This window comes from Diceros bicornis (genome assembly GCF_020826845.1).
Source record: "Diceros bicornis minor isolate mBicDic1 chromosome 7 unlocalized genomic scaffold, mDicBic1.mat.cur SUPER_7_unloc_2, whole genome shotgun sequence".
Classification (NCBI taxonomy): Eukaryota; Metazoa; Chordata; class Mammalia; order Perissodactyla; family Rhinocerotidae; genus Diceros; species Diceros bicornis.
Genome location: NW_026690921.1, coordinates 1,187,409 through 1,201,008, shown reverse-complemented (window position 1 = coordinate 1,201,008; position 13,600 = coordinate 1,187,409). Strand labels below are relative to the sequence as shown.

Sequence of the window (13,600 nt, the reverse complement as noted above, 5' to 3'; positions counted from 1 at the left end):
GGGACCAGTCCTGGGAACTATCCTTCCCTCCAGTCACATGCAGGCTCTACCTGTTCTCAGAAGGGGAATAATCAGCCCCTCCTCCAGGAAGTTTTCCTTAACGCCATCCTCCCCTCAACTCACCTGCCAATTGGATGGATCTCCCTCTTCTCTGTTATCAAACTCTTCCTCTCAATCTAAGATACTGGGGGTGGAGCCAGGGACTGTTCTGCCCAGAGGGTCTCTGATTTCCACCTCCTTCCCCTCCCCTGCAGGGAGGGCCACAGCTGCTCACCTCAGTCCTTTTCTCAAGGTTGATCTCATTCCCCTGGAAGGCAGACAGCCAGAGTCCATCAGAGCCCCCCAGCCTGACTGGCCCTCTATGCCCACCCCTTCTCATGGTGCACGACTGCCAGGTCCCCAGAGGGGGCCGGGCATGCAGAGAAAACAGGACTTGGACCTAGGCTGGGCTCTGGGCTCCAGAGGAGGAGGACAGGGGGGTGAGGCTGAGGGATCCTCTCTGATGACAGACATGGAGGCTGAGGCCTCAGGCAGAGGGGACTGCTCAGCCACTTATGTGCTGCCTGACTTGGGGGGACCCGACATCTCTCTCCCCCATGGGCAGCATGGGACGGAGAGGCTGAGTCCAGCTTAGATAAAACCTCACGCAGCTGTGCCATCAGGCAGCTCTGAGCTTCCCCAGCCTGGGGATAGTTTCTCAAGTGAGAAACTATCAAAACCACAGCCTGCCCAGTCCCCCTTTCCCCCTCGCCCCTCCTCTCTTTCCAGACCTCCAGCCTCCACTCTACCTTGGTCATCAATTCTCTTCTCAAGGACTTGTCATGGCTATAGAGCTCCTTAAGTTTTTCTGAGCTGTCCCTGAGGGGAGTGGAAAGAAGGAAGGATAAATTGGGGGATAATGAGAGGGGTCTGAGTGCAAATCCCTTTTCTTTGCAAACCCAAGAGATGCAACCTGCCTGGAGGAGTGTTCTCACTGGGCTCCTCTGAGCGCTAAAGTCTCGTGGGACTGGGCGGGGGCTCTCCTGTTGGTCACTGGGGTCTCCATTCCCCAGCTCTACAGAGCACCTCTGTTTGACCACTTTGAGTTTCAACTGGGCATAGAGTTCTGTTGCCATAAACACTTGAAAATCTCCAATGTGGCTCAACCCTGGCATTTAGGGAAACTGAGTCCTGAAGCAGAACTGGTGCACTAAGGACCCCGGGAGGCTTAGAGACCCCCCCACCGAGGCCCAGGCCCTGTCCCCAGCATTTGCTGCCTCCCAGGAGTTCCCACGTGACTGAGGGGGCAATGGCAGACATACGAGAGATCCCCCATCCACCCTGGTCCTCCTATGGAGAGGGGCCTACCCACTGGGAAACATCCACCCACTTGTTCTTCAGGTGGCTTATGGAGGTTTTCTGCAGAGCAGAGATGACAGCACGGAGTGAGGAGAAGTTCTTCAGGATCTCGCACTCCTGGGGAAGGAAAGAGAATGAGCTGTGAGGTGGGGTGCTGGAGACCCGCTTGCTCTAGCTTCAGTCCCCTTCTATTTAAATCTCTCCTCCTGGATGAGACAGATGCTCAGGGAGCCCCAGAAGGGCACATTTAGGACCCAGAGAGTAACACTCACAGGGAGGAGGATTTTAGCTCAACCCAGGGAAGGAGCCAGGGAGGAAGCGAGCATCCTCCCACTGGGACCTGGAGTCAAGGTCAGCGGGCCCCTGGAAGGAAAGGCCTAGGGACTGTGCAGGGGCTTAGACCACACACTGCAATCCTGGGAGCTGATAAAGGTGGAGAGGCCGTTCCCAAGGCTCCAGAGAGGGGCTCCACTGGGCCTCCCGCAGCACACCTGGGCCACTTGGATGCAGTGTTCCACCACCCTCGCCCTGTCCTGGGCCGTCATGCTCGGGTCCCCGAGGCAGGTGGTGACGACGAGGCTGACCACCCTTCTGAAGTGGTCAACGGTGGCTCGGACGGTGGGTGCCAGGTGCTCATTGCCGGGCTTGTTCCTCTTGCCCCAGGTGGATCCCAGGCACTGAGAGGGTACCACCTTCCGGAAGAGCTCCTGGGGAACAGGGGGAGTGTCACCCAGCCCTGCCACACCCCAGCTCCGTGTCTACCACCCCCAAAGTGCCGCACAGGGGTCACGGTTTAGAGCTGGAGCTCAGGAAGCTCAGGATGTGGTCTGAGCCTTGTGAGAGTCCCTGGGTTTTCTTCTCTGTCCACTGCAGGCACCCAGCACAGGATGACCCAGGACCCAATACTGGCAGGGAAGGGAGGGGGCATTTGCACCCAGCCCGTCCTGGCTAACTCCAAGCTCCAGACGGTGGCTCAACTAGGCTCATCCCAAGGGGGCATCTTCCACCACCCTGATGCCCCCTCTGGTCCCACTCCGATTCTGATGCACATTCCCCTGCGGCAGCTACAACCACAGGCTCTGTCTGTCTCCCTTGTAGTGAAGTACACATCAGGTCTCTAATAAATGCTGAGGCTGTTGAGCCTCCTGAGCAGCCGGTTGGGTCACCAGTGACCTGGCTGCACACAGTGAGTTCCCCTCCCCCACTGATGGGCCAGGCCCCGCGCAGCTTTCCGTCTCTTCTACCTCATGGAGCCGGCACAGCCACTCTGTGCAGCAGGTCCTGTTAGTGTCCACCTCTACGGTCTGCAGGTGGACAGCAAAGCCTTGGGGGTTCAGAAAGTTGCCCAGGTCGTACGGTTGGTAAGGGGGAGCACCAGGATTTGGGCCCAGGTCATAGGAGTCCGGATCAGGTCTGGGGCACTGATGGCAGAGGGAAGGCCTGCCCCTCCGCCCTGAGAGCCCAGCTGCTCACCACATCCATCACGGTCAACAGCTCCGCCACCAGCTTAGGAGGGAAGGCCGTGAAGTTAGGCTTCTTCTCATCCTCCTTAATGGCCACAGGTGGAGATGGACTTCCCACTAGAAATGATGGTCCAGGTGACTCCAGCTCAGCAGCTCCCACTCCTGCTGGAGCCGACGTGGGCCCTTGCTCCAGCTCCAACACTGCTGATGGAGGGGACGCTGGCTCCAGCGCTAGAGGGGGTGGTATTGACGGAGCTGGAGCCAGCTCTACCTCCACCACTGTCCACTGCCCTGCTTCTGCCGCCGGCTGGAGCTCTGCAGCTGGCGCTGCAGCGGGATAAAGAGAAAGGTTCACCCACATAGCTGACTTTCCACGTGTCCTTCCAAACACAGGAAAGATCCCACTTCCCTTCCGGGAATACCCAGCCTGCAGGCCGCCTTACCCTCTGGCTCTGCCTCAGTGGCCTCCAGAAGCTCACACCGGGCAAGGGAAAGAGGGTCACGGCAGCTCATCTCCTAAGCAGGCAAGGTGACCTGCATGTACATCCCCTTTAGCTTGAAAAAGGGACAGCCCCAGTCTGGTCCCTCCCTAGTTCTGGTCCAAGCCCGGCATCTCAAGGTCCTGAGTGTGGAGACCCTCTGCTCCTGCTCTCATCTCAGAGCAGCACTGGATGGTGCGGGTGGCCTCGTGCACCTGCCCCTTGTCTAGTGAGTTGGTGGAGTCGAAACCATTGGGCAGCTCCTCGACGACCTCCTGAGTGGAGTTCTGCAAAGACTGCCCGGAAGCTGGGCCAGAAGGAATCAGGGGCTGCTTGCACACTGCCACTGGGGCCGACCCCCAAGAGAAAGTCTGCTCCTCAGTTCAGGCACAGGGGGCATCCCTGCAAAGAACTGTGGTCAGGGAGGGAAAGAGATGAAACCTCTAGGGCTCGGTAACATATGAGAAGAGGAGCTCACCTTGTCACGCTGCCAGCCATGACCCTGTATGAACATGACAGACCCACCAGGCTTCCGACACCGAACTACCAGCTCCTGCCTAGGAATGACCCACCCCTCATGCCCTGCCTTCCCCCCTCCACACAGACACATGCACACACACACACACACACACACACACACACGAAGAGGGGCAAGGAGTGTGGGGCTGATCAGGTGGGATCACAGTTGTGTCCTGGCCTGCACTAGCCTTTCCTGGGCTGCCCTGTTGTTATCTTTCGCTGCCTCCTGCCAGATGCCCAGAGGCATCGGGGATGAGGGCTGAGCCAACGTCGGCAACGACGAAAAAGATTCTCTTTCTGGGCTTTTTTGAGCCAGATCTTCCAAAAATCGGGACACAACAACTAAACATCTTTGTCTGTTGACCGTCGCCAGTCAAGTGAGCTGGATGGGGGTCTGTGGGTGCCTGGTTACCAGAGTTCTAAGATCTGTTGAGGTCTATGACCAAAGAAGTGAGGTCATTTTTCAAGATTCCATTACCTGGGCCCCTTCCCTCAATCAGACTTGCCCAGAGCTGCCCCCTGCCCCCAGGCTGCTCACCCTCCTCCCCCATGTCATCTCCTGAACTGTACACAAGGAGCCCACACAGCCCTAGCCACAGCTCCCTGGAAACCTCACTCGGGTCCTAGCTTTGAGGAGACAGAGATGAAGGCAGACCTCCTTTTTCTTACCAGTTCTGCATCCTGGGAAAGTCACTGTGCCTCTCAGGTCCTCCCCAGTCTCCAAACCTGTACCATGGGGATCAGGCTAGAATCTACTTCCTAGGGACGTCACCCAGTGTATATGAGATAATATCTATTACCCCTGTGGGCTAGTGTCACTTGTACCTAAGGCCCAAACTTAGAGATGGAAGAATAATAATGAGGGGTGACACGCAGCACAGAACACCACTCAAAACAGGCCTGGGTTCCAGGAATGTGATATTGGGACAGTCACATCCAACTTGGCCTCATTTTCAGGTCAGCATCATGAGGGGGTAGAAACTAATGGAAATTCAGATATTGCCATACTGTGGCATAAAACCATTCAATTGTTTGCTGCTTTATGTAGAATCAGATCCAAGAGCCTCATCTTGGCCTATGAGGTGGACAGCCTCCACAGTGGTACCCAGTAAGCCCCACCCATGTTATACACCTCCCCGTGGAACCACTAAGTGGTTAGTCACTGGCTTCTGAACATAATAACAGCCAAAGTGACGGGATGTCTTGTCTAGATTTTAACTAAAAAAGTCTCTCACTTCCACTTACTCCGTGTCTCTCTCTCTCTGTCGAATCCCTGGAACTGCGGAATCAAATACCGGTGTTTTGGGACTGCCCAATGTGGAGGCCCATCGAGGAGAGAAGCAAGGGAGTGCCCAGGCCAACAGACAGAAGGGAACTCAGGCTCTCAGTTCAAACTGAACCCTGAAGGCTGAGAGTGAACTTGGGGGCCAGTCCTCCCCCCGTCGAGCCTCAGTTGAGGCCAAAGCCCCAACCTGTTAAACTCATTGAGGCAGAGGCACCCAGCTAAAACCTGCCTGATTGCTGATCCACACAAATTGTGAGGTAGTCAACATTTGTAGTTTTGAAATGCAAGGTTGCGGCAATGAAGTCAGAGAGGGAAAGGTAACTGACACAGCCCACCAGGCCCTGGCCCTACCTTCCACCCCAGCTCCTGTTCTCTCCTCCCAGGCTCCCTCCAGCCACACTGGCCACCTTTCTAACCTCTTCCGGCCAAACTCACTCTTGCCTGCAAGACTCTGCATCAGTCGCACCTTCTCCCTGACACAATGCTACCAGGCTCATGCAGGGCTGGCTCCCCCCTGTCATTCTGGTCCCAGCAAATGTCACCCCAGTGAGGCCTTTCAGACCCTCCTACCAGTGACCCCCAGCCCTCCCTCACAACCCCCTGCTGTGTTTCTCTACAGCACTTGCTCTTTTCTTTCTCATGTCTTTGCTTTTGTCCCTTTCTCCTCTAGATTGTGAGCTCCTGGCGGGCAGGGACCACTTGGTCATTTTCATCCTGCGCTTCGGCCCACCAGGGCACCCAGCACAGGGTGAGTGCTCAGTGCACAGTTGCTGAATCAGTACATGGGAAGCTCTTGCACCCCTCCCCCTGCTTATGACCAATTTTGATTGTGGAGATGAACACTAGTAAGAGGAGGTACAAGTTGTTTCTGAGGCAGGGGGACAGCCAGAAAGACCTCTGCTTGACTCTTCGCTGCTCCAGGTGCTCAAGAAAAGTTCAGTGGACACTGTGTAAATTCCAGGTTTACAGCAGAATGACTTGATATATATATATTATGTAACGGTTACCAAAATAAGGTTAGTTAACATCCATCACGAAACAGAAATAAAAGCTTTTTTCCTGGTGATGAGAAGTTTTAGGATCTACTCTCTTAGCAACTTTCAAATATACGACACAGCAGTGTTAACTTGCACAGTGCTGTATATCAAGTATGTCTCAGTAGAACTGAAAAAACATAAAAACAAAAACTCACTGGCAACCACTGACACAAGAGGTTGCCTGCCTCCTGGTGGCCAGCACTAGCGCTGCAGCCCTTGCCAAAACTCCACCAAACAGAAAGGAACTTTTCTTCAGGTGTCCTCAAGGCAGAGGCTCTCCAGGGTCCCAGGGGTAAAGGAGCAGGACCTGTCGGCTTCGAGGGAGTGGGAGCAATCTCGGGAGCCTACCTTTCCCCCCATCTTGCTGTCCTGCACCAGGTGTCCTCTTCACTCCTGAGGCATCCAACCTCAACCAGGACAATGAATCTCCCCTCCCTCCAGATGAGGGCCCCGACGGTCCAACAAGGACTGGTCTTCTCCCTGGACTCTGGACTTGGTGTCCAGTGCTCTAGCATCTTCTTCCTTATCCCCAGTTCTCATCCACCCAAGCCCCCAAGCCTCCTCAGTTCTAAAGGATCTCCAGGGGGTGGAAAGCATTTTCTCAGCATTGATGACAGTAGGTCATCGACGGAGAACCCACTCCAACAGACATGTTGCAAGCACATGGAACGCTTGGAGTCACCTGCGGGATGCACTCCACTTTATATAGAAGGACCCTCATTGAGGTCTTCTCTCCTGTTCCCAATGCCTACACTAGGGGAGGATGGGCTCATCACAGTTCTGGGTGCCCGCAGAGGTGGACTGCAGGACCCCAGTCCTGTGCTCCCCAGGCTGGGCCAGGGATGGGTCTGGAACAGGTAGAAACCTAGGAACCTTACACATTCCTCTGCCCATCTCTGCGCCCCTGGACACGTATCTAGGAGAACGGATGTTACTGCCCCGTGGGAGAGCTGCCTGCAACCTCTCTCCCTCTTGCCTCCTGTCACTTCCCCGGTGTCAGCTCTTTCTTGACTGCACCTCCGTGGTCCCCACATGAGAAGTCAGTGAGAGTGGGGGTGCCTGTGCACATGCGATGATGAGGGGAAAATGACCCCATATGGAGAAGGGTGGGCAGCAATCCCCTGGGATCTTAATGCCTCTCATTGCCAAAGGAAACCTGAGGGAAGGGGTGGAGCCTTGGCCAAGGAAGCTGGAGCTCTCTCTAGTCTTCGGGACCCGGACTACCTCCCGTGGTCTGGGCCAGTACCTGCCTCTTCCTGGGCCAGTTTACCAACTGTACAGTGAAGGGTAAGATGTGCAACAGCACAAACATGTGCTCGGCCAGGACAAGTCATCAGGCCCCATAGATACATTAAGTACGCTTTAAGTGTATTGAAGACATTAATATTGCTGTGCAATCATCACCACGATCCATCTTCAGAACTCTTCTCCTCTTGCAAAACTGAAACTCTATACCCATTCATGAATAACCCCCCATTCCTCCTCCTCCCAGCCCCTGGCAAACACCATTCTACTTTCTGTCTCTCTGAATCTAGCGACTTCAGGAACCTCATAGAAGGGAAATCACACAAGGTTGTATTTTTGTGACTGGCTTATTTCATTTAGAGTAATATCATGAAGGTTCATCCATGGTGTGCCATATCTTAGAATTTACTTCCTTTTTTAAGGATGAATAATATGCCATTGTATGTATATACCACATTTTGCATATCCATACATCCCTGGACAGAAACCATAACCGGGCCCAAAAGCAAGCCCAAAATAAAATGGGGCCCCAGCCCGATTTTTATCAACTGTCCCCTGGAGACTCCTTTCTTAAGGCACGTCTCATATGATGTTTACTAAGGATCTAATCTTGAGCCGTGAGTTGTTTTTTTCAGAAACTCCGTTTTTGCTCCTTGAGCAAGTTTCAACTGGTTTGAGCCAACGAGACCACAAGATGGCTGGCAAGACTCAAACCACGAGTGCACAAGTGACTGGAGAATGACCTGGGGGACCAAGAACTCCCCTGTCGATGATGTTAAGGACACCGCCTTTCGAACGGAGGATGTATGACAGAACATGAAAATCTTCTGCGCTTGCAGAAAATGCCTAGGACTGCCCCCAACCTTCCTGCACCTGCTGCTTTGCCCTTAAAAAGCCCTTTTCAACAGCCCATCGGGGAGAAAGATTTAACCTTTGTCTGCTGTCTCCTTGCTGGCCAACCACGTAATACAGCTTTTTCCCTTCTACAAGAGTGGGTATCCCATGTTTGGCTTAAGGGGTGCATTGGGCAGCGAGCCCTTCCTCGGTTACAATACTTGGGTGGCTTCCATGTTTTAGCTGTTGTGAATAATGATGCTATGAACATGGGTGCTGAAATATGTCTTTGAAAACATGCTTTCAACTGTTTTGGGCTGGGGTATATGCCCACAAGTGGAATTGCTGGATCCTATATAATTATATTTTTAATTTTTTTTAGGAATTGTTATACTGATTTTTACAGCAACTATATATTTTATATTCCTGCCACAGTGCACAAGGGTTCCAACTTCTCCACATCTTGGCCAACACTGATTCTACTCTTTTTCTTCTTTTTTTGATAGATGTCATCCTAATGAATGTGAGGTGGTCTCTCACTGTGTTTCTGCTTTGCATTTCCCTTATGATTACTGATGTTGGGCATCTTTTCATAAGCTTATCGGTCACTTGCAGATCTTCTTTGAGGAAATGTCTATTCAAGTACTTTGTTCATTTCTGATTTGGGTTGTTTGTTTTTTATTGTTGAGTTTAGGAGTTCCCTATTTATTCTGGATAGTAAGCCCTTGTCAGATACATGGTTTGCAAATATGGTCTCCCATCCTGTGGGTTGTGCTTTTACTCTGTTGATAATGTTTTTTGAGGCACAAAACTTTTTAATATCCATGAAGTCCAGCTTGTGTATCTTCTTATTTTATTGCCTGCTCCTTGGTGTCATATCCATGAAATCATTGCCAAATCCTATTTTGTCAAGTTTTGTCTTATGTTTTCTTCTAAGGCTATTATAGTCTTACATTTAGGTCTTTGATCCACTGGGAATTAAGCTTTGTATATGGTGTTAGATAAGGGTCCAAGTTGATTCTTTTGCATGTAGATATCCACAATTTCCAGCACAAGTTGTTGAAAAGACTGTCTTTTCCTCATTGAATAATCTTCGCGCCCTTGTCAAACATCATTTGGTCATATGGGTGAGGGTTAATTTCTGGGCTTTCAATTCTGTTTCCATTGGTCAACATGTCTGTCTTTATGCCATGACAATGTTGTTCCGATATTGTAGATTTGTAGTAAGTTTTCAATCAGGAAAGAATGAGTCCTCCAACTTAGTACCTCCTTTCAAGATTGTTTTGGGTATCTGGACTTACTTGAGATTCCATAAGAATTTTTGGATGGGTTTTTTTTCTATTTCAGCACAAAATGTCCTTGAGATTTTGATAAGGACTGCACTGCATTTGTTGATCTCTTTGGATAATATTGACACCATCACAATAAGGAGTCTTCCAATCCATGGTGATGGGATGTCTTTCAGTTCTGGTAGTGCCGGGTGGTTGTTCAGGTTGACGAGTGCTCGAGGTAGTCATGCAGAAACCCACAATTCCTCCTCACTGTGCCTTCACCATTTCCTTAGAACCCATCGACAGTCAACAGAAGGCAAAATGCATGTAAAATGCACGTGGGAAGTTTTCAAGGACTGGGTGTGCATGGAGCACACATTTCTTCCACTCCTCTCCATTAGCAAGAACCACGGACTGAACTAGCAGACCCTAACACAAGGGGCCTGCAGACTCAACCAGCAGACCCCAACAAATGGGGACTGTGGACTAACCAAGGGCTAAGACTGATGCTCTCTTAGAGCATCTTGTCAGTCTAGACTGACCCATTGACCCTGGACTGAAATGCCAGTTAGATCGGGAGCTCAACACAAAGACAGTGGATCTCAGATCCGAGAGGAACTTACCCACGGCCCTCAGAAACAGCGAAAAAGATGGAGACCTCAAAGGTTTTGCAGGTACCAATGCCTGTGTTTCTCATCTCCGAAGCCATCAGATGAGTCCTTTGAATCCCACTGCTGCCACCAAACTGTTACAAAACAAAATTTAACTGAGTAAATTTTAAACATCTTATTGGCTTTATTCAACAATTCATGAATCAGGCAACATCCAGTCTAGCAGAGAGAAAGGAGCGCCAAGGAGCTGGACAACATGAAGGACTTTTATAGGCAGAAGGGAGCAGGAACAAGGAAGTTACACTAGACACAACAGCGGGTTGGTTACTGCAAGGTTACCTTCCTTTAGGGGATGGCAGGGCTCCATCAGGAAGATGACCTACCTGCTGCTCATCAGGCGATTCCCCACTGACTGGTTTAAGATTCCATTCCTGGGAGGGCCAAAAGTCTAATTAAGTCTCAGCTTGTTGACATGGGGCTTAGCCTAAGCGGCTCCATTTGGGCCTGGTGTCTTGTTTTAAACACATGACTTCTGCTGGTCCCTGCTTTCCCCAGTTACCCCCCGGCTGTCCCTTCACTGACCATTGTTGGTCACACACCCACTGCACCTGCCTCCAGTCCTTCCCCCCCAACACCGTAATCTCACACACAGCTCCTCCCGACAGTATCATGACGTCTCCCACCACACGTCCCCTATACCTTCCACACTGCCAGCCAGATGCTTCACAAACACCACCACCATTTATGTCCAATGGGCTGAGAGGGCTGCCCGTGCACTGGGAATCAGGAGTCGCAGGGTCTGTCACTTGGCCTCCAATAACCTATTGTACCCCAGCTGAAGTGCTTACCCTGCGGAGAGACTCAGTTGTAGCCAACTCCATCGAACAACATCATCTTTGCCCCAGGCTTCCTTCAAAATGCTCCCCCCACTTTCTGCCCCAACCGCTCCTTGAGGGGTCATTTTGGGGTAGCCTTCGAGGCCACCCTGGTGATTTTGTGCCCAGGCACAAACATCCCTCGGCCCACAAACACTTTAACCATACCCCCTGAAATCATATAGCACAGGTAACCAGTCAATGGATGCAAATTACTGGTTTTACCTCCAAGACCGCTAATGAATACTTTACACCAGGAGCATCCACATTTGGGTTTTACTGTGGGCTGATATCACAAGGCTCTCACCCAGTGAGCTTCTCTCTTCCCCAGCCCTCTGAGCAGCTTGCTCCAGGATATATTCTGCAATACATCATTGTCTGTCTCTCAGACTGCTTCCCTCAGGTCGCAGGAAACTTCCCCTGAGTTTCCTGCCCTGACTGGCTACCACCAACCCATATAGACACTGTCAGTCCTATAGCACTGGGTGTTCAGTTCTACTAGGACTGACTGACTGGACTGGGCACAGGTGCGGTGGCCCTACCCACACAAAATCAGGAAACTGAGGCAACCAAGAAGTATCGACAACCTTAACCCAACATGGACAACAACTCCGTAAGACCCTATCCTAGCCCTTTTACAACACTCTCATGAGTCTCTTGCCTAAATGGCTTTAGAAAACGGCCTGGCCCTAGAGTGTCTATACCAGCTAAGGAAGGAGGGGTTTGTGCCTTTCCTGGAACCACTTGCTGAATGTACATCAACACACAAGTCCAAACCTACCACCACCAGATGACCCAAGAGGTTAAAATATTGCATAATATTACCCAAATCTTGAACAGATACCCAAGGCCCCTGAGATCACTAACCTACTTTCATGGCTGGTCTCTCCAAGTTGGGGACAATGGAAACGGACTGGATTTTAGACTGTTGCTTGTACAATCACAGGACTTGTTTCTATAGCCCTCATCAGATGTTTACTCTCTTGGCTACAAGATGCCCTACCCCTAATAACTCCATTAATTGCCCTTATTAAATATCCCAACCAACTTAAAATTAACTAAATTAAAATTAATCAATACCCTGATTAATTTAAAAACTGTAAAATTTTTATCCAGGAAAATCTGCTTAACATAGAATACACCGTTGAGAGCATTTTAAAGTATACAGTTCAGTGGCTTTTAGTACAATGATTATGTCGTGTGGCTATCACCACTATCTAATTCCAGAACATTTTCAACACCCCCAAACAAACCCATACTCATTCGCACTATTTTCTCCTAACCCAAGCCCATGGAAACAACACATCTGTTTTCTCCCCCTATGGATTTGCCTATTCTGGACAGTGCATTCAAATGGCATCATGCTATCTGTGGCCTTTGTGGACGGCTTCAGTGAGCACACGTTTCAAGGTTCATCCATGGCTGAGCATGTAGCAGTATCTTATTCCTTTCTATGGCTCTATAATATCCTATATTATGCATAGGCCACATTTGGTTTATGCAGTCGTAACTGGATAGAAATTTGGGTTTGTTTCACCTTTGGACCATTGTGAATAATGTTGCTTTGAATGTCCATGGACAAGTGTTTCTTTGAACATATGTTTCCAATGCTCTTTCGGACATACCTACCATGTGACTCTCCAGGTTAATGGTAATTCTAGGTTTAAGATTTTAAAAAATGCCAAGCTGTTTTCTGCAGTGGCTGCATCATTTTACTTTCCCACCAGTAATGTTATGTGGGTTTCCCGTTCTCCACATCTTTATCAACACTTGTTATTTTCCATTATGTTGAGTATAGCCTTCATTTTGAGTGTGAAATAGTATCACACTATCCTTTGGATTTGCATTTTCCTAATAATTTATGATACTGAGCATCTACCTAGTGCTTATTGGCCATCTGTGTATCTCCTGGAGACATGTCTATTCCAGTTGGTTACCCATTTTCATTGGTTTCTTTGTTTCTTATAATTGACTTCCAGGAGATCTTTATATAGTCTCAATATTAGAGCCTTCTCAGTTACATAACTTGCAAATAGAGGAGACATCAGTACCCCACTTTTAACACTGGATAGAATATCCAGACAGAAAATCAGGAAACAGCAGACATGAAAACATTAATGGACCTATCAGACATACACAGAACATTTTACTGAACAGCAACAAAATGCACTCTCTTCTCAAGGGCACATGGACTATTTTCCAGAACAGATCAAGTGTTAGGTCACAAAACAAGTCTTAACAAAATTAAGAAGACTGAAACCATACCAAGTATCTTTTCCAAATACAATGGCATGAAACTAGAAGTCAATAACAGAAGGAAAACTGGAATATTCATAATACATGGAAATTCAACAACAAACTCTTAAACAGCCACTAGATCAAAGAAGAAATCAAAACGGACATTAGAAAATAGCTCCAGAAATACAAAAACAAAAATAAAAACACCAAAACTTACAGGATGCAGCAAAAGTAGTACTAAGAGCAAAGTTTGTAGTGATAATCTTGTACATTATAAGAGAAGAAAGATGTCAAAGAAACAACCTGACTTACAACGCACAGCATTAGAAAAAGAAAAAATGAAACCCAAAGTTAGCAGAAGGATGGAAGTCACCAAAAAGAGAGAGGGAAAAAATGAAAGAGAGT

The 13,600-nt window shown here is 49.6% G+C and overlaps 1 pseudogene; it reads right to left on the bottom strand.

Moving 5' to 3' along the window:
• Positions 1 to 1,329: 1,329 nt before the first annotated feature.
• LOC131402312 (peroxynitrite isomerase THAP4-like) overlaps positions 1,330 to 13,600 on the bottom strand; it is a 32,545-nt pseudogene continuing 20,274 nt past the window's right edge.